Genomic DNA, 20,129 nt, shown 5'->3' with positions numbered 1-20,129 from the left:
AATTAATACACATCTCTGAACCTTCCCCTGACTAAAAGTGCTGTCAAAAGTTAAACGAGCTTCAGTTAAGTGGAGGAAAAAAAATGCTGATAGCTCTAAGATCCAACTGACAAGCCTTTTCAGGTCTGCTCTGAACCAAAACCGACTTCCCAGAGACTTAAATTAAGAGTAAAGACATAGTCTCCTTTGCTTAATCCTGTTTTGGAAGCAGGACAGAGGATACTACAACAAAGCTGGCACCTGAACCCACCAGGAGGCATCCAGCTACCATATGCCTTTCCTGGAGATTAGCTGCTCAACACACCCACCTCTTCCCGAAGACCTTTGCCCTACTGTGCGTACAGCTGTGGGCAGGAATTGGGAACACTCGGTGTGCCTTGGCTGCTCCAACACGTCCTGATACACCTCCATGTAAGCCACTAACCCACTGAAATTGTCTATAATACACACCCCATTCCAGGAGAACAGACATTTGAACTTGGATCTTGAGAGAAGCCACAAAGGATGTCTACTTCAGCCTGCAGCTGCAACGTGAAGGTCCCCCCCCACACACACACACACACAGCACAGAGGTCCCCGGCAGGTAGGTTACACAAAGCACTTGTCAGCTGTGGTGTGGAGCACCTTGCGTTTTCAGTGTACCAGCATTTTGGGGAGGATGAAATTTTTGTCTGGTTCTTAAAAAAAAGGAGCTTGATGTACCACCCCACGCCCTGCCATTTGTCTATCAGAGATGCTTCCAGTGGAGGACAGTGAGAAAAAAGGCCCCAGGTGAGCAGCAAAGGGAGCACAGCCATCAGACCACCACCTCCCACTGTAAGGTGTGTTTCCCAGCTTGGACATTCAGATAGGAAAACCTATGCAGGTCCCATCACCAGGAACGCTCCCTGCTCCCATGCAGCCATAGCCTCACCCACACCCCGGCCTTCACCTTCGCCCCCCCTGCATCCTGCACACAGCAGCTCTCAGAGGCAGCACACTCCCAACGCTCCCCTGGGATGGACTAGGATGAACCCATGCTACGTTTTAGCGGATTTGTAAACCTAAACCAGGGCAGTAGAGGAGATGCTTCAAATCCACAAGAAAAACTTCCAAAATAAGGCAAAACAACACAATCACATGGTGGACATCTAATACCCATTCACACTCAAGCTGAGGAGATGCCAATAGTCTACACGCTCCCTTCTCCTTGCCAACACCTTGTCTCCACAGGACTTCTTCCATATGAGTAAACTACCTGATCCAAGCCTCGGGGAAAACAGATTCTGGCAGTCTCCATATGGCAAGACTGATTTTTACAAACACACACCAGCTGTGTCCTTGCTAAGCTGTACAGAACCCAAGACCACAAGTGCTACAACTGCGTGGGATAATAACCATTTTCAGAAACACAGCAACAGCTCAGCACTTTTTTACAATTAAGATGCTCTTCCTCACCTGCTCTTCAAGGCAGACATTAATTATCAGCACTAAACCCTTCAGAATCCTAATCTGATCCTACAGACACCTTCATGTGCCAATCTTATGACATCCAAAAACAGGGAGACCAGCCTCCAAAGGGCCTGTGTGTTCTTTTCCCCATCCCTAGCACTCCCTATGATCTGCGCTAGTCCAAATAGCTAACCTCCTTCAACAGGGCTTACACCTTTCCCATGTTTTGCAAAGGCTGTATTTCTGTCTAAGCTTCATACATAGCTATAGCTAGTGAGTACATGTACTTTAGAGAGAAAATATCAAGTCAAGACTTCAGTAGAACACCTACCTAGACTTCCTGGATTATTCTGGATCATTTGAATGGACTTGAAGTTCCCTGAACTGAGTAGGTAATCAGAAGTTAAATTTTGCTCAGATCAAGACCCATGCTGTGGAAAGACACTCAGCAGCGCAGAACAGACAATCTAAGCACACCCTCAAAGCATCTGACGTACTGCAAGAACCTCCAACAAAGCTCTGTGCGTGTATCAACCACACTCCTCCTGCACTCTACCTGCAGTGCCCCTGGGACAGCAGGTAGCCAGCAGTAAACCACAGGCCACCAAAACTACTGTGAACAGCACACAGCCTGCAAGGCATGGCTAGGTCACTCCTTTAAGCACAAGCGAGATCCCAAACCCTAACCACACCTTACCGCTGCAGAGAGAGAAACCAGCTCTGGCATTTTTGCCAAACTCTGCACGGCGGGGCAAAGGCCAACAAAACAGCCCCTGAGACTCTCACCGAACCACTCTTCTTTACAGCAAGTAAAGACATCATTTTTAAGGACGTTCCTTCTGAATTTTAGAACCTGGTCTGAAATCCTTAGGACTCACACCGCGCTAGGCTGAACCCTTCAGCCCGTGAATGCCCAACCATGAAGCTGGGAGAGAACCAGACTCCCATGACCATGCCTGCTGATGGAGTGCACGGACAGCTGTGTGCACAGCTGCCACAGCATCAACAAAAGGAACCGCCCTTCCTCATCCCCCCAAACCAGATCCTGGTGCTGGTCCAGTAAACGCACATGTGTTCCTGTTTCTGTCATTCATAAAAGAGCACTATGGGGCAACAATTTGAAAATGAGGAGGTTGGGGGGTTGCTTGGCAGTTTGTCTGTTTTTACAGTTGTAAAGCTATTTTTTTTTTACCAACTAAAAATTGCGTACATTTTATCTCCTTTTGACCACTGCAGTGCCCATGAACTATTTGGGGTTATATTCTACATTCATATATTTTTTCCCTAGATTTCTGTTTCAGAATTGATCAGTCTGAGAAAAGGCATGCAAGATCAAATCATTATCATTTCCTCTTATTTTGATGCATGCGTTACAGAGCAAGAAAATAAAGTTGTTCTCCCAAATCCATCACATTTGGAGGCAAGAGAATTCTTTGATTTAAAATGTGTCGATTCAGGCTACTGTTTATCAGATTTTTCGGATCCAAGACATAATTAGACAGCTGTCTTTGACAGCACAAAGATTCTCCAGTTTAGAGTTCAGATGCTGAAACAGCCGGCTCAAGTCTTAGCCTTAAGTTTTCCACTAGTATTTAAGAAAAAGCCTAGAAAGAAAGGTGCAAGTACAAATCAACATTTGGATCAGTGTACTTGATCTTGGAGCCTTTTGTTCACAGGTGGCATTCGAAAGGATTTTATTCACGCAAGAGTTACAACACTGTGCCTACTGGAAGCATGATTACGATCAAGACATATGCAAATGGATGCTTAAAGTCACACTTTTTGTTATTTCTATCTTACCTCAAACACCACAAGCCAGAGACTGCTTAAATGGCCTCTGGTCCTGGTTCTTTGACACAACCTGCACTGTTTAATGATGCAGAATGGCAGAAGGGAAAGTGAGCATCCTTACCTTAACACAAACTGCGACACAGGTTTCCAGACCAGCACTGGACAGGAGATCCAACCTCTCTGCCTAAGTATTCTCATGATAAGGGGGAACCAGGCTTTTGCATCGCCCAGCAGTTTTAGCAAGATTCAGACTTGCACGGTGCTTCTGAAGAAAGAGGAGAACGATTCTGGTCTCCACCAGCAGCCATTCCTCACACTCCTGAGATGACATGAGGGAGAAGATGCAACATGCAAGGCACAAGGGTGGAATTCAACAGCATTCCCCCAAGACAGCACCTCTAACGAAGAGTGCTCTGATGAAGCATTAGCTCCGTCAGCCCGGAGGGGCCAAGCACTCAACAGCAAGAGAGCACGGGACTTCCACCCAGGAGATATGTCGGGTTTGCAAGGCCATACTGCACAGCCTAAGCTCTTCCCAAGTTCTCCACCCGCCTCCCCCATCTTCATATGGCCCAGGCAGGGGCAGGGAGAAGAAAGGCTATAGCTATGACTGGCTGCAAGACCTGTATCTAAATATATTTCCACTGATGAAAGAAATCAGTTCTTTACATAATTGGTTTATCTTGGCCTTTTGACAGAAACAGAAGCACAGCCACTGGAAAAAGGATAAAGTTTTAACCCACCACACTTTCCTCATGTACAGCAGAAGTCACAGAGGAACAAAGTGCCCTGGAAGCTAAAGGGTATCAGGAAATCATCTATGCCCATAGCAAGGGCAATACACATCACAGGCAAGCAACTGCAAACCCAGTCTGATGACTGAATTATTAACAGAAAATTCCAACCTTTAAGCGGAAATAAAGTACTATCTTGGCAGCAAACACTACTAGAAAAATAACACACAACCACTATCCTCAGTCTGAGCTGAACCAACACACAAGTCACTTTGTGAGAGAGAGGTGAGGAAAAGAGGGAAAAAATGGATGCATCATTCCCTGCGTTCACAGCTGAGCACCCTCACTAGGGCACTCAAAACAAGGAGAGATCCAAAGCAAAGATCCCACCAGAAAACCACCGAGATAGATGTTATGACTTAGCATGATCATCTGCTAAAGTTGTCTGAAGTTGGAAATGTGCAACAACTGCAGTTAACCTCACGGCAAGAGAAACACTGTCTTCCAAAGGAAGGACCAAGCTTTAACTCTGGATTTGGATGCTGACTTTTCCAAACGTGGGGCAAGAGATGTAATCTCTCAGGAATAACACGGAGCCTTTCCTACGTTACGCAAAGATTAATGCCTGTAAATCTGCCACCTTCAAAGAGCTATTTGAACAGTAAACTTCATGATTTCTGAAGCTGTCATTAAATGGCCACCCTTTCTCCATTCACAGATCACCTGTTCAGCAGCCAACTTTTTAGCACTAACAGTCAAGTTTCCTACCAAGATACAGGGAAGTTGATGCCCTAGACCTACTCAAACTAAAAAAAGTCAGCACAAATGCAAAGACTGACAAAGGAAGAGACTTAGGCACAGTACATCTGCTAAGCAGACACTGCAACACACCAGTTAGGCTCTGGGAACACAAAGAAATTTACAGTATGGCAAGTCAGGGTGGGAATTTATACTCGATGCTAAATAAATGCTAAATAAATGTCTGGGTATAAACACCAGCAGTAAACACAAGGCAAGGCAATGCAGTTTACCTCTCCTGGGCTGGATCCAAGAGCGAAGTCGCTAATGGGATGACTAATGGGATCTCACAATTACAAATGGGGAGGGGAGCCACTATTCAGCCTAAGTACAGGAAGGTACTAAGTGGTTTTATTTATGAAGATATTAAGTGGTTTTATGTATTCTTAACGCACAGCTGTATGCACAAACTCCACAGAGGAAGAGTGAACACAACACACATCTGAACCTCCCAATAAACCCGTTCCTTGCGTTTATAAATTTACAGATGTGGCTTAGACAGACAGAAATAGGTCAGATCATAATTGTACAGCTTTAAAGAAGCAACATAACTTGAGTTTTGCTTTGAAGCCTGAGAATAACAAAGGTAAGTACGAGAAGAAGCTGTCTCAGGCATACCAGCCTAACTTGTGTATCGCCACATACAAGCCGAGGCAGACATTACCAGCAGGGGCTGGGGCTTTACTGACCACCTCTAACACCACAAGAATTTCCAGAATGCTCCATTACCTCCCTAAGTCCTGACTGATATTTGGGCTCTTACTTTATCTGTTGAAAACTACTGCAAACCAGTGGACTCCCCAATCACAGGCATTCATTTTTTTGTGCTCCTCTTGCCCCACCCCAGGAGTCAGGGATACATTTTTGGACCATCTGTACTGGATTTGTGATCTGGCCACCTCTGCACTCCCCCCACCTCCACAGAAAATACATAATGCAAAGCACAACAAAGGAAATCAGTCAGTTACTCAAACTAGTTTACAGCAACACTATCTGGTCTGGAGTAAGCCAAAGGTATATTTTGATGCAATCACGCCACTGTCAAGAAAGTGACTAAACCTTCTTTGGTTTTAAACCTCTTCAGGGGAAGGATTTTCACTTCATAGTTGAAACTACTGCTTGAAGCGGTGAAAGAAACATCACCGAAACCCCATTTGGATGGACTCAAGAGACACGAAATCTCCTGAAGCATGCTGTACCGTACGCCTCATAACACGCAGCACTGCCCGTCCTCGGGCCACCCAGGCCTGACCAGTGAGCAGGGACCAGACTTTGTCCTCATCACCAGCGAGCAATGGGACCAGACAGGCTGGCAGCACCACCTGGGAACCTCAGCCTCCTGGGAATGACTGTAATTTCAGGAATGTTAACAATTATCCTCACATTGACACAGGTCACAAGCAAAGTCTCCCCACACACCTCCACAGACATTTTCACCAGGACTCCATTCCCTTCTGCAATGTGTTTTACACCGCACAGGCAGTGCAATGCAAAACAGAAACAGGACTTGCATCTAAGTAGGGGGGAAAAAAAAGATGACATTCACCACAGCTATCTGCTCCATGTGACAAACCTCATTTCAAGGCACTTGCTCCACCCTGCGTTTTGGGGACAAGTGGAAACGTTACTCACCAATTTTTTTCCAGGGCACGGATCTGCTGCAGACACACGTGTACAGGACACAGCAACTTAAATATTCTTCAGCAGAACTCTGAAACCCAGAATGGATCCAGCAAACAGATGAAAACCCAGGGCAAAACTCACCAAAGCTGAAGAAGTGCTTGAATCTGGACCAACTTGTCTGGACTCAGGCTCTTGCCCTTATCTCACTTGAGAGGGTTACAGGGGCTGCTGAATACCTAACAGCACCTTGCTCGAAGGCAGCATGCCTCAAAGCAGGAGCAACGCTGCTGAAGAGGGAACCCGCTCCTAAGGGCCCCCGCTCCACAGCCAGGCAAACAGGTAGAGCTCCACTGCCTTCGGGGAGGAGAGAAACATCAACTTCATACTCCAAGCACGGAAACACCGACCTTAATTTACAAGCAATGCAGCACGCCATTGACAGTCATTCTAACCAGCAACTAACCGAACAACTCCCTCTGCTTCTAGGAGTTCATCTATCTCATACAGCTTTCCAAGAAACTCTGCTAAATCCTATTGTCAAAACTCCCCTGGGATGGGTACTAAGCCAAACTAGGGAGCACTTTGGCTCTTAATTTCTTACTGACGTGAGGAAGTTCAGAGGCCAAAATCCATGCTGCATTTGGAAAGGAGAGTTTAAGCAGACTTCAGTTTTCATAGTTTCCAGGATACCTCTCAAACTAACCTGCCATGCCGCCTTACTGTGCGCACTGGTCTTACTGAAACCCATACCCATGGTTTTTATTATAATTACAAGTCCCTTTTGTCCTCCACAAACGTAAATCCTCAAGCTATGGCTACTACCTTTAATGGAAGCAATAAATTCGGAGTTGGCACACTGAAACATCTTCCTCTCAGATACTCGATCGTGTGAGCACAGAGAATATTCTCACTCTGTGACCCATTCTTGCTGTTTACTTTTTGGAATGCAGAGACACTCGTATTGCTCAATCGTGCTGCCACTGCAATACATACCAGAGCTCACGCATTGTGCTGCTGGTAGTATCTGCGCTTGGGCCAAAATAAGGAGAGCCAGCAGAGTCTCTGAAGGCTCAGACACAGCCAAGCCCGAGTCCTGAACCCTTCATCTGCGTTTTTGCACGAGATGGGCCTTCCACAAGAGAGCTGACGCATGTTTTTACACCACAGCGAAGCGTTTAACACTGAAGCTTAGTTTTGCCCCCACAAAAATAACAGCATAGGTGTAAAGCACCTTTTTACTGCTACAGCTGCACCTCAGCCAGGGTGTGAGCAGGCACAGCTATTTCAGTTTTTAGAAGTCACAGACCTAAATGAAACACACCTAAACGAAATAATTACAGGATGTAAGAACCCCAAGCCTTAAATCAAAACACGTTTGTTAGTTCAAGATAAAACACACGACTGAAGTTTTGCAGTACTTGTAGCTGAAGCGTCCTACTAAAGCCCAAAAAGATTAAGCTGGAGCCTACCTCTCCCCAAAACTCCCCTAAAAACGACGTCGGGGCCAGCACACAAATACGTTACAGAAGACCAGGAGCCAGTTACCGACGCTGCCCCCGAACCCGCTCCCGTTCCCCTTCCAGCGAGGATGCAGCAAACGCAGCACGGGAACCCCAAAACGTAGCCCGAGGACAGAGGGCCGGCTGGTTTTTGGCAGGGAGGGAGGAAGGCAGGCGGGGGGGGGGGGGGGGGGGGAAGCCCCTCCTCGCACTCCCCCACCCCCCGAGAGCCGCCCGCTCCGCGCACGGGGCACGGCCGCTCCGGGGGACGGGCGGCGGGTGCCCGGCCCGTTGCGCCGGGATCACGGCGGGCTCCGAGCCCACACGGGGGCCGCGCTGTGGCGATCGTTTCCCGCCCCTCCCGGGGTGGTGGGGGAGGAAAACCCGCCGCCCCCAGGCGGGGCGGGCGGCCCGGGCCCACGGCGGCGGGAGGAGCCCGGCCCGCTGCGGCCCGCACGGCGCGGCGGGGCCGTCGGTGCGCGCTGCCGCCGGCCGCCCCAGGCAGCCGCGGGGACGGGCACGGCGGGTCTCGGCCCGCCGGGACACGAAGTTGCCGCAGTCGGGCTCGGTTCGGTTTACGGACTGAGCGGGGCCGGGTCCCGGGAGCTCCGCGGCCCGGCGCGGCGCGCCCCTTACCTGCGCCTCAAACGCCGCAGCAGCCGCGCCTCCGCCGGCTCCGGGGCAGCCCCCGCCGCCGTCCGGTCCGCGCCGCGCCGCTCCGCTCCGCCCGCCCCGTCCCGGCCGGCCCCGCCTGCGCCCCGCCCCGGACCGCCCGCGCCCCCGCCTCGCACACGGCGGCCGGCACCCAGCGGAGCAGCGCCGGGCCGGGCCGGGCCGCGCCGGGCGCTCGCCTGGCTCCCCGCCCCGGGGCCGGGCCTCCCCGACGGGGCGGGCGGCAGCGCCGGGCCGGGCCGGCGCCCTGATTGGGCTCGACGGCAGTCACTCGGCGCCGCCGCCGGAGGGCGGAGCGGGCGCGACGCCGGGGCCCGGGCCAGAGTCCCCCGCCCTCCCCCTCGGCCTCGGGCCTGCCCACCGTGGGGCGCCCGCCCCGCCCCGCGCCGCCCCGCCCGACGGGAGCCTGCGGGGGCACCGCCCGCCGCCGGGGCCGGGGCCCGGGGCGGGGTGAAGGGCAGGGCAGGGCAGGGCCGGCCTCCCGCCGGGGGCGGAGCGGCTCCGGGCCCCCCGGTTCCCGGCGCCCCTCACGGGCGAACAGCCCAGGGCGCCCCGGCGGGGCTTCCCGTCCGCCCCGCTCCCCCCGCCCGCCTCCGCGCCTCAAGATCCGGCCCCTCGGCCGGCGGTTCCACCCCCGGGCCCTGACAGAGCCTGCGGACCCCCCCGCCCCTCCCTGGGACGGGGAGGAGGGCAGGCCGCCGCTCCCCGCGACGCAGGCCGGCTCCCGCCGCTGGCAGCCCACAGCCCACCTACCGCCGGCGGGACGGCCGCGCTCCCTCGGCCGCCTCGCGTCCCGCCCCGAAAAGCGGGCAAGGCTTTGCCTGCGGCACGGCAAAATGGTCGGCAGAGGCCCGAGAGAGCGCTCCTTCAGGAGCGGGGGGGGGGGGGGGGCTCGGCTTGGCGGCCGTAGCCGGCCGACGATCCCCTGGTTTTGTTTCGAGTTGACCCCAACCTTTTCTGTTTCACAGCTCTTCCTCCCGTCCCCTCTCCAAAGGCTGGGTTGGACAAAACTCTTAGCGTAACGTTTTTCGGTGTGGAAAAAATGATTTGGCTGCGCTTCATTTCAGGCCGTGACTTCTGGAAAGGGGGAAGTTGCCGTTCAAAAGCGCGTTGAAAGTAAACATTTTGGATTCTCAACCAAAATGGGCAGGTACCATTTGCTGTTTTAAGGATAGTTTGCAAAGACCAGAAGTCGATTCAAAACTTTTTTCTGGCAAGTGACCCGCCTGTCGTGTGGGCCACACACACAGCTGTAGTGTGTCTCGGGTTAAACAGGAGGACCGAGTTTCACACTACAAGAAAAGAATTCCAGGCAGCCATGCAGTTAAGAGCACCTGGTTTTCTTTGGTGTCTGCAGTTTCTAGTACTTCTGTTTCAAAGCTCTGGTGACTAACTATGGGTTTTGATGCTGTAGCATCAGTTCTACAATTGGTCTTTTTTCCCGTTTTCTCTAATGCTCATCAAATCTTGGGGAAGCGTTACTAGATTGCTGTCAGCCGATGGGTAAGTGCTAGCACCGGGCTGAATCACAGGGCTCCTGCATCCAGCACAAGCGTCCCTCCTGAAACGGCTGGAGTTGGACTCACCCTACAACAAGTGCTTGGAACAAATACTGATCCCTGCTGCCGGTTGATATTCTTCGGCCTTTGTTTTCTGAATTGACCGTTCTGTTGATTCCTTTTTTTACACTTTAATTAATTTTTAATTCAGAAAGTGAAGATTCTTACCAAAGAACCTAATGCAGAAGGACTTTGTTAGTCGGCATGGTGTATGAGGGAGATCTCTCTGAAAACAAATCTGAGCTGACAGAACATTGCAAACAACTGTTTGAATTCTTTCATCAAAGAAAATACCTTTGCAAGTTAAGACAAATCTCTGATAAGGCTTTCTGGCTTGCTTATCTCTCATCTCCCAAAATAGCTTAGCCCTTTTTGCTCCAGGCTGGTTTGCAAGGGAAGGTTGATTTCCTCCACCTTTGTGAAAATGCAGCAGCCTCTGAGAAGGCAAACATCTGGCTCGCCCCTCCCATGAAGGCCGCAGGAGGTTACAAGGAGCAAGAGTATTTTCCAACATTCTTCACTGCTTGAGGAGGCAAACGGAAAAAGCTATTCCCTCACTTTGCAGCGGCAACACGTACCATCTCCGTGGTTACAAATCAATAAATGGCATTAAGCCTAGTATTTCAAGAGCTGTCAGAGGCATTTTGAAGGCGCAGCGCATGCTGTCTTACACGATCTTCTTTGGGTGATACTTTGAGTCTCTGCACATTCACAGTGTGGTACAACTACACATACGGTGTTGCAGCGCAGTTATTTTTCAGCTGGATCAGTGGGGTGAGCAGACACGCTCCAAGCCTCCGAGATCACTGACACAAAGCGGGTGCCTGGGTGTCAGGGGTGGGGGCACGAGCAGGACCGTGCCTCCCACCGGCAGTGACTCTCAGATGAAGCCCCTTGCAAAACAGCAATGAATAACACTCCTATTAAATCTGCAGTGCATCTATTCTGTGGTTTTGCCCGTGCCTCAGTGCCAAGTGATAAACATAGTGCAGTTTTTAATGCAGTTATCCTTACTACATTCTCACAAATGTTATCTCATTTTATATAGTTTAAGTGACTCACCTTGGTTAATTGGGAGCGTTAATGACTTGTAGTGATCCAGATTTCAACTTCCTCTGGAAGTCATCTGGTTTTAGCAGCATGATGGTCCTTAGTCCCATTGCCTCAGTATCCATGCTAGCTCACAGGCAGGGCCCTAAAATACAATAACAAGCCATGAACATAGCAGCCAATTTTTAATTTTTCTTTTTTTTTTTTTTAAACTTCAGCACCTTGTTGGGCCCAGGAAGTTTTCCTTTAGGCCAAACCCACTCCCCAAAATACAGCAGCTGAAAAAGCCGAGGGATCTCCTTTCCAAAGGGCAACGATTTCACACCCAGGTTGTGCACAGCTTTCATTTCAGGACAGCTCAGAAAGCGAATTCTGTGAGTCACTCTCTTTATTCCCAGATGGGTGTTAACCCCTGTTGTGGTTTAACCCCAGCCAGCAGCTAAGCACCACGAAGCTGGTCACTCACTCCCCCCCACCCAGTGGTGTTGCCAAAAAACTCGGAATAAGGAACTTATCAACACCAATTTAGTGTAGATAAGCAGACGCTTCTTTATTGACGGCCGGGTGCGCGGGTGAGTCCTCTCAAAAAACCACGCACACCTGAACACCAGAATCATACACCTTATATTAAACTTATTCATTCATATTCATTAGGTTTCCGAGAAAAGTTATACATATCCATTAGATTTCTGGGAAGTTATTAGCATATGCAAATGTCCTACGCAGGCGTGGTGAAGCCTCTGGTGGTCTTCCGTAGTCTTCCTCACTTTGTCCGATAGTTGACCTCTCAGGTGATTCTGTGCAGTACGATTCTTGCATACTATGTCTATTCTTAAATATAACCTTTCTAATGATTGGTCCTTCCGTCACACCATCTCATTAATATTCTGATGTTAAAACAATCATTGGTTAATCTCACTTAACTCTACTGATTGGAATCCTCGATAATTAGATCGAGGTGAGAAGGGTAAGGGGTTTCCAAGCAGCAAACTGGTGTCCATAACGGTTTCCTTAGTTTCTTAAAACAAATCACTACTGATCAACAAATCTTTGTCAAAGTTTCTGTGCATAAATGATTTTAGACAATACTTGAATTCTTATGGTTACACATAGTACATTTTCTAAAGTTCCTAAGTTCCTATGACTATATATTTCAAACTTAACACTCCCATGGTTAAATGTGTAGAATGTAATAGATATGTATAGTTTTTGCTAAAATATTTCTTATAATTCTGCATTCCTATTAAAATTGAATATGATTAATTCTAACTAATAACAAATCAATACCAAATCAGTAACAATACTGCAGCAGGAGGAGGCAAACCACACATCACCTTTGCATTGGAGAATCCACGATCTAGCGGTTAATAGTGAAATCCGTCTGTGAAGAGTCTTCCTGAAGGCTGGATAAAACTGAGTCTCCCAGAAAGTGCTGGAAAGGAGATGCTATTTCACACTTGTGTTGTCATGCTGTCTGATAAGGTGCTTGGTGGGTGCGGCCATCACCAGCCTATTGAGATGACGGGTCTTGTGTATTTTATCTGGAACCTTGTGCAATTAGCCCCTGAAAACCAAGAAAAAGCAAACTCAAGTACTTTCTCAAGTGGGCAAGAAGGGTTCCCATAAAACTTCACACACCCATGAGGGTGAAAAAGTAATTAGCTGCAGGAACTTCTCCACCCTGAACACCGTAGATGAAGGTCAGAGATGTGTCAGTGTGCATCTGGAAATCACAAAAAATAGTATTACTAAGGAGAAGATGCTGCACATTTGACATAAAACATAAGCAAGAGAAAACCTCCTGTCACGAGCAGGAACCACAACAGGCTTGGCTGGAGAAATGCCTACATGTTGGCAATAGCATAGCTGTTGAAAAGATTGGGTGCTTCAGGTGGGCTTTGTCTTCCCATTATTTTGAATGATAGCTGTCATTAAAAGCAGGAAAGGAGAGATTACAGTTCAAAAGTTTTACATTCTTCAATTTCTGTAGGCCTACAAAACATTATTTTTCTCTCCCTGGAGGTCTCCCACTCACTAGTTTAGCTATAAGTGTACCTTAACTGGGCTGAAATCCTCATTAGGTTCACGCATATGCAATTTTCACAGCGTTCTCTCAGTTTCTTTAGCAGCAGATAATTCTTGTACTTACACTCAGGAGCTGCTTTCTGGTATACTCAGTAAGGACAACTGCTTGATCAAGAGCTAGAGGGAAGCCCTTTGGGTACTCAAAGTGTTTAGCTTCAGACACAGGAAAAAACGTTCAACAACTCAGTGGTGTAAGAGTAGTCAGAAACTGGTGTATAGGTAGCGGCACTAACTTTTACAGGTAGACCTCGCAGTGGAATGTACCAAATAAGCACATCTCCACTGAAACACACACACGTGGCTTGCACAATGACCAGCCAGCAAGGCAAATACCTGGGTCTGTGAAGTACTGCAAAATGTTATCAGAGAAAAGCAGGCATGGTGGATGCAGCAGGACATAACAACCCTGCCAGAAACTCAGTTTGTAGCATCTGCCTAATCTGAAGGAGATTTTTCTTCTAGATGCAGCCAAATTCCTCCCTTGTACAACTCACACTGTTAATCATGTCTGACCTCACCACTACCCTTTGTCTATGCCTGGCCGGTGATGACACCCTACACCCCAGCTTCTGTGCCCTCACCACTGGGACAACTCACACTTTTCATTTCCCACTAATTCTGAGCTCATACTGTTCCAGTTTGCCTGGGACTGTTTACATACAGACACAGCGATACCACCCTTTTGTTCCTTTCATAATGACTTTCCCATTCCCATTCCCATTCCCTGGGGAAATACGTGAATTTTTTCCTTAAGTTTTTCCTCAGTTTCTCGCCCAAGCACATCTCTTGGTTCAATTTGTTCTTGACATCAACTTCTAGATGGCACTGCAATGAAAAACTGCCAGTGCTACTGAATGCAGTCTTTTTGCAGTTCTGCAGTTCTAGCTGGGCTCTCCAGCCAGTAAAGCACTAGTACAGTGATAAAGTGCCTTTCTTAAGAGAATCTCCAATACTGCATCCTACCGCATGGAAGTTATTCTCTCCACGGTGCCAGTGAAGAAAACAAGGGATGAAAAGGGGAAGGGTGTATCTCAGTTCACACTGTAACACGGTGGAGTCTGCTGAGCCAACCTCTGAGCAAGGCGGTGCATTTGCACAATGCGGAGTAGCCGAATAGCTGCCTTCGAGCCCTCCAGTCCCTCTGCCGTGCAGCTGGTGAAAGCAGCCGCAGTGCAGTGCCAGCCCCACTTCTAGAGCCGCAGATATCTCTGCCCGGCATGCTGTGGACAGAACTGTAGTGTCTTACTCCGGATCACACAATGAGTCAGTGTCGAAGCTGGCTCAGCCAGCTGGCTGCTAGGCTCAGGCTTTAACCGTCCTTCAGGAGAGGAAAGCAACGCCAGTTTAGACATTCCTTAATACGAGGGCCGCGGGCGACGGCGACAGCAACAGCATCCTGCCCAGACGAGAGCAGGAACCGTGTCTGCTTCCCATTTCCAAGAGCCCGAGATACGCGCACCTTGTTTGTTCCTGGACTGACTTCTCTGGAAATGAGTTTTGCTGGTGACTCATGGAGGTGGGAAGCAAGGCCAGGCTCCCAGGCTGAGTCACCCTGGGTGCACGCCGCATAGGAAGGCATGCTTTCAGGTGGCAAGCACCAAGCAAATTAATCACTTGAAATTACTAAAATTTTCTGCTCTAGAGAAACAAGAGGTGGCAAGCAAAATCTTAGGGACTGACTAGGATAGTCACCAAGCTGCCTTACTGTATCAGTCAGCGTGATACTTGCCTTGCTCCAAGCAAAGTGACAGACAACCATAAAACGGGGATTATTTTATTCTGAAAGAAAGAAGAGGAAAACATGGAAAATACAGCTCAGAGGTAGCACAAGGAGACGGTGATCATCAATTTAGCTGCTATCGGTTTTGGTCTCCCTCCCTCTCTCTCCAGAGATTTGACACCTTAGGAAACAGGAGAATAAAGCTTTCATTTTTGGAGATACTTCTTTTTTAGGTTAGAAAAAACATAAAAATGATCTGTATTCTCCACATCACTTGTGAGCCCTGTCTTTTTGTGTTAAGGATAAGTAGAAGAGGAGACAAAAGGATTTTAAAAGGGGAGTAAGTTGTGTCTGAATTAGTATGGCTGATATGAACAGTTTATAAATAGAACTTCACTAAGCCTATAGAATTAAAAATATTTACATTATTTATTTAAAACCAAGCAATACAAGGACCATTCATGAGACAAGCAATGGGGAAAAAATTAAAATCACACTTCTGCATTCTTGTCATAAGGTGTGCAGGATGAATTGAATTTCAGTTATCTGCTGCTTAACAGGAGAAGTAGTTGCCTCTTCCCATTACAAAAGGGTCTGAGTATCTTACTGAAGTTATTACACAGACAATTTAAATCTCAATGTCAAAATGCTTTTTCAGATTGCATTTATTCAACAATGTCTCTGTTAAAGCTGGTTAAATGTTTTAACTTCCATCCCAGTCAAAGTGTTGATTTTGACATTTTGAGAGAAACAGAGCAATGCATTTGGGATGAAGAGATGAGTATTTAGGATTTTCATTAAATGAAATATTCCAAGAACAGCAGCTGAGCAAATTAATAGGAAAATCAGAATATAAATATTGAGCTATTTCACGGGAACGCACGAATGTTCATCCACCTGGATGAACCAGAGCAGTCCTGACCAAGCCAGGAGGTGGAGGCTGGGATAGATACACAGTGGCAAAACCAAACAGCGCAGAAGTACTGCCAGGCTGCAGGGTCACTCTTGTCTTGTTGAGCTGTACCTTCTGCATTCATTTTAGGTATGCCGCTACCACTGCAGGTCCTTCACAGGGAGAAGATGGACAGGCTAGATGCAACACAGGTTGCAGAAGTGAGCAGGCTTGTGAATGATGAAAAGTTAAACGTGCAAAAGAACAAGCAAGGCATAGAAAGCAGGCAAGCGTAACAAAACAACATAAGGGTGGATAAGTAACTGTGCATCTCAGATGAGATTAACTATACTCTGAGTCTAATCTTGCTGAAGATGGAAGGCACACCTCCTCTAGCAGCTCGGCTTCATGAAAATACCTGCGGCTGTCACGTCTCGTTGGCTAAATGCCGTTGTGGAAAATGATTTTACTAGCCCTATCAGCTCAATAATGCACAATTTGCTAATGCACAGGCATGAGTGCCGGGATCCTGCATCAGCGGTCCTGTTGTGGCAGTTTTGTCTTTGTGCCAAAAACTTCTGAGAACATCTTTAAAGAGACAGTTCTCTTTTAATTCAGGTAACCTTGCGCCATGCACTGCAGGTTTCATCAAGACCTCCAAGAGCTGAAGAACTGTTTTCAGGGAAAATGTCTATGTCCATCTTCTATAAAAACGTCTTTCGTGCCTAAAAATAAATATTTTATCTTAAAAAGGTTCTTAAAGAAAGTTTCAAGCTTAAGTGATCAAAGTTATTGTAATTTCTTCTTACCTTCTGTGGCTATTTCTTCTAATCCTGGATTCAGTAAAGAACTAGTCAAGCATTTCCAAATAACTTACTCTCCAGTTTCCCCTTACTCAGATGGCTTCTTGTATAACTGCATACAGCACTACTATATTTGTACATAAACTGCCTTAAAATCCAAACAAAAATGTCAAGAAGTTCAGATATGAGGTCTTTCATTCATATACAAAGCACGTGCAAGGGACATTCAAAAGAACTTTCAATCCATCTTAGGCATCTGACGAATGATGTTTTCACATTTAAGATAAAACAGGAATCAGAAGTAACCATTATCTTTTGGCAAGGGTTTTGCAAACATAAATGTCCGCCTTAATCTTTAGAAATCAGGACTTTAGACTGCATGACATTTTAAAATCTTGTTTTCTTTTGAAGTATATGCATATACTTTTACATATACATAAGTAAACACTTATGCTGGATTCATTAATAATTCAATAGCCTACTTAAGACATAAGCCTATTTAAAATAAAGCATGAAATTCTTACAGTGGGTATTAAAACATAAGTTTAATACTTTTTTTTTTTAAATGAATGAAATAAAATTCAAGGTGAAAACCATAAATGTTTGCTGTTAAAGTTTTAGAGAACATAAAATCACCAAACTAATGGAATTACCATCTGGAACAAGTATTGGCTGAATTGAACGAGCTTTTGATAAAAGTGATTTTTCTACATGTGCAGAAAGAATATTGGAGCTGAACAAGTTGAATAATCTGAAACAGATATAGCAACAAGTTCAAAGCCAAGAAATGAACAGGGAACTAAACACCAAAAGGCTTGTGTTCCTTGCTTAGCTGTGAATAAAAGCACGGACTGAAAGCAGCACCTCTCTTCATGCTTACGTTTTGAGGAACACTGTGATCAGCAGCAAGCCCTTCGATTCACTAGCTGCAAACGATCCTTCTAAATCAGCTACATTTTAATGAAAAATATACCACGATGAGCTTTGCATGGTTTCTTCTGTGGACAGCATGCTTGTAATGGTGGTTAGTTAAAAATGCCGAAGGAGAGAGGGGTTTCGGACAGTTGCGCGTGCCCTGAGAACCAAGCCATGAACCAAGCCAGATGCCGGCACCCACCCTGGCTGCTCGGAAGCAGTGGGCTTCCACCCCTGCACACGGGCGCTGCAGGGGTAAAACACTGACCACTGACATGTAAATACTCCGTTTTCTCATTCTTGCATGTGAGATGGGTAATTATTTTTTTTTGCCTCCTTTGGCCCACGCTTAGCTTGATTTGCTGTGTGCTGGTGAGGGCAGGCTGGCGTCTCTTTGCATACCTCTTACAGCCCACGCTTATTTTTAGCCTCAGGACCGATACCTGTGTAAGTAATAGTACCTTTGTTAGGGGAGAACGATACGTATGACATAGATACGTGATACATACGCTCTTAAAAGATGTTTCTGACCAATACGCTGAATTCACAGCAACGGGTTTTCCGCAGCGGCAGGTGACCCCTCAGAGAGACGGGGAGGGGGCCGTGCTGCACAGTCAGTCACGTCCTCCAGAGCTGGGGTGGCAGAGAGTGAATTAGTGAAACACACCGTCAGCAACGCACGGGGTGGCTCCAGAGCACCACTGCTTTGCCGGGGGCTGCCCGCGCCCCCTCCCTGCCCACCGTGCCTCGAGGGGCTCGCAGGCCACCGCGCCACACAAACCTCCACCCAGGAAACAACGCAAACCAAAACTTTCCACTCAGGCAAAGCCGGAAAATTGATTTAAGGAGCAGCCTAAAGCTCCCAAGACACCCCCAGCCCCAAGGGGGTATTTGTGAGCCAGGACAGAAGGGACAGAGCTGGGAGCGTGGCCGGGGCTGAGGGCAGCACCAAAACGGTGCCCCTGCCCGTGGGAACACGTTGGGGTGGATGAGACCTGCCAGTGCACTGGGGGCGGCCCGCAGGCGGGAGGTTTGGCCACGCGTGGCTGGGGTAGGGACCCCACCAGCCCACCAGAGCCAGCTCACGGCGAAAGCGCGGCTTGGGGGCACCTCTCGGCCTCCACGGTTCAGCAGGCGACGGCGGCCGAACAAGCTCTTCCGTGCCGCCTCCCGCACAGATGCCCAGGCCCGGATCCCGCCATGGCGGCCGGCCTCTTTTCTTCGGCTGCCACCCGGGCCAGCTGGGGACGCACCATGCGCGGCCGCCCTCCTCCCCTACCCCCACCTCGCCGGCGTTGCGGCGGCACTGGCAGGCGGAGGCGAAGCAGCCGCTGGCCATGTGGCTTTGAACGGGGTCGCGCGAGGCCTCGGCGGGCGGCTGCGTCGGGGCCCGTGGTCTGCCTGTGGTCTGCCGCAGGCACCTACCCGGGGCATCGTATTACCCAGGGCGCAACGCCTTTCCCCTGGGGCAACGCTGCTGCTGCCTTACCAGTACGGCTGAGCAAAAGCGAGCAACTTAGGCAAGGCTTTTGCCAAGGTTCGACGTCGGTGGCAGAAGCCAGCAGCGCTGCTCGCCAGTCCTCCAGCCCAGCACCGCGGACCACGCCCCCCCCCGCCTCGCGTGCTGGAAGGACGTCGTTTGGCATTTCGTCGTGAGCCCCTGCTAACAAACTCATTACGAGGAAGTTACTGCAAAATTTTTCAAACTGAACCTGCCCCCTCCTGCGAACACAGGCGATCACAAGGAACGTTTTGGTAACGCAGGACAGAAACTGTGCTGCGTTTGTTTTGATAAAGTATGATGGAAAAAAAGACTTAAAAATTGCAGGCCTTTCATGTCCTCTATCGTCATTCAGCCCACAGGATCCCTATCGGCTACAGTAATCAGTTTGGGCTGTCAGGTACCAAAGCTGCCTTAAGTACGTGGTGGTATTTTAAAATTAAACAGATCTTATTTTACATATAGAAGGACATTAAGGCAAGCTACGCTCCTGCTTTTCATAAAAATTATGCAGCTGATTGCTCCTGCATTAACTGGGAAACACACATCAAAGGAGAACTAGGAGACTGACACGGGCCCCCAGTGACTTCAACCAAAATGAGTTTCAGGCAGTTTCAAAAAATTTGTCTCATCCAACCCAAATGTAGCCACGGCATTTCCAAAAGAGGGTCACTGGAAGCGAATTCTCGCTCTGCTTAGAGGTCGTGTCCCCTCTCCTGCCTTGGGCCTCAAGATTGATTTAATCTGGAATCTGCTTTCAGTGGGGAAACAGTTAGCCCAAGCGTTGTGCCAGTAACTTTTGGCGTTTCAACGGGGGAAATAATCTCAGTAAATAATGATTTGAAATTCCAGCATCAATAAAGTATTATTGTGAAAATGGCTGAATGAGACTCCACAGGCTATTGCTATGGGGAGGACGAGAATGAGAGGAGGTAGTCTGGGAGGAAACAAATGGGGAGGACAAGCGTAGTACACATCCAAACTGGGCGATGTTGTGCTCACATGCACCTCGGATGGACACGCACCATTTCTAGTGACTCCAGCGCTATGGGAAAA

The 20,129-nt window shown here is 48.4% G+C and overlaps 1 protein-coding gene across 5 annotated transcripts in view; it reads right to left on the bottom strand.

Moving 5' to 3' along the window:
- Positions 1 to 20,129, bottom strand: part of PPFIBP1 (PPFIA binding protein 1) — a 150,971-nt gene that overhangs the window by 115,499 nt on the left and 15,343 nt on the right. For 2 of the 5 annotated variants that reach the window (XM_049822217.1, XM_049822218.1), the window contains exons 4-5: positions 12,492 to 12,721; positions 11,170 to 11,302 (exon numbers count right to left, since the gene is read on the bottom strand). The gene's annotated coding sequence lies outside the window, so the exon portion shown is untranslated. Of the gene's footprint in view, positions 1 to 8,512; positions 8,620 to 11,169; positions 11,303 to 12,491; positions 12,722 to 12,752; positions 12,881 to 20,129 lie in introns of those variants that run through there. The other 3 variants (XM_049822215.1, XM_049822214.1, XM_049822216.1) reach the window with 3 other exon arrangements.

This window comes from Accipiter gentilis, chromosome 18 (assembly GCF_929443795.1).
Source record: "Accipiter gentilis chromosome 18, bAccGen1.1, whole genome shotgun sequence".
Taxonomy (NCBI): domain Eukaryota; kingdom Metazoa; phylum Chordata; class Aves; order Accipitriformes; family Accipitridae; genus Astur; species Astur gentilis.
The sequence above is the reverse complement of the archived record's forward strand: the minus strand, read 5'-3'. Positions and strand labels throughout refer to the sequence as shown.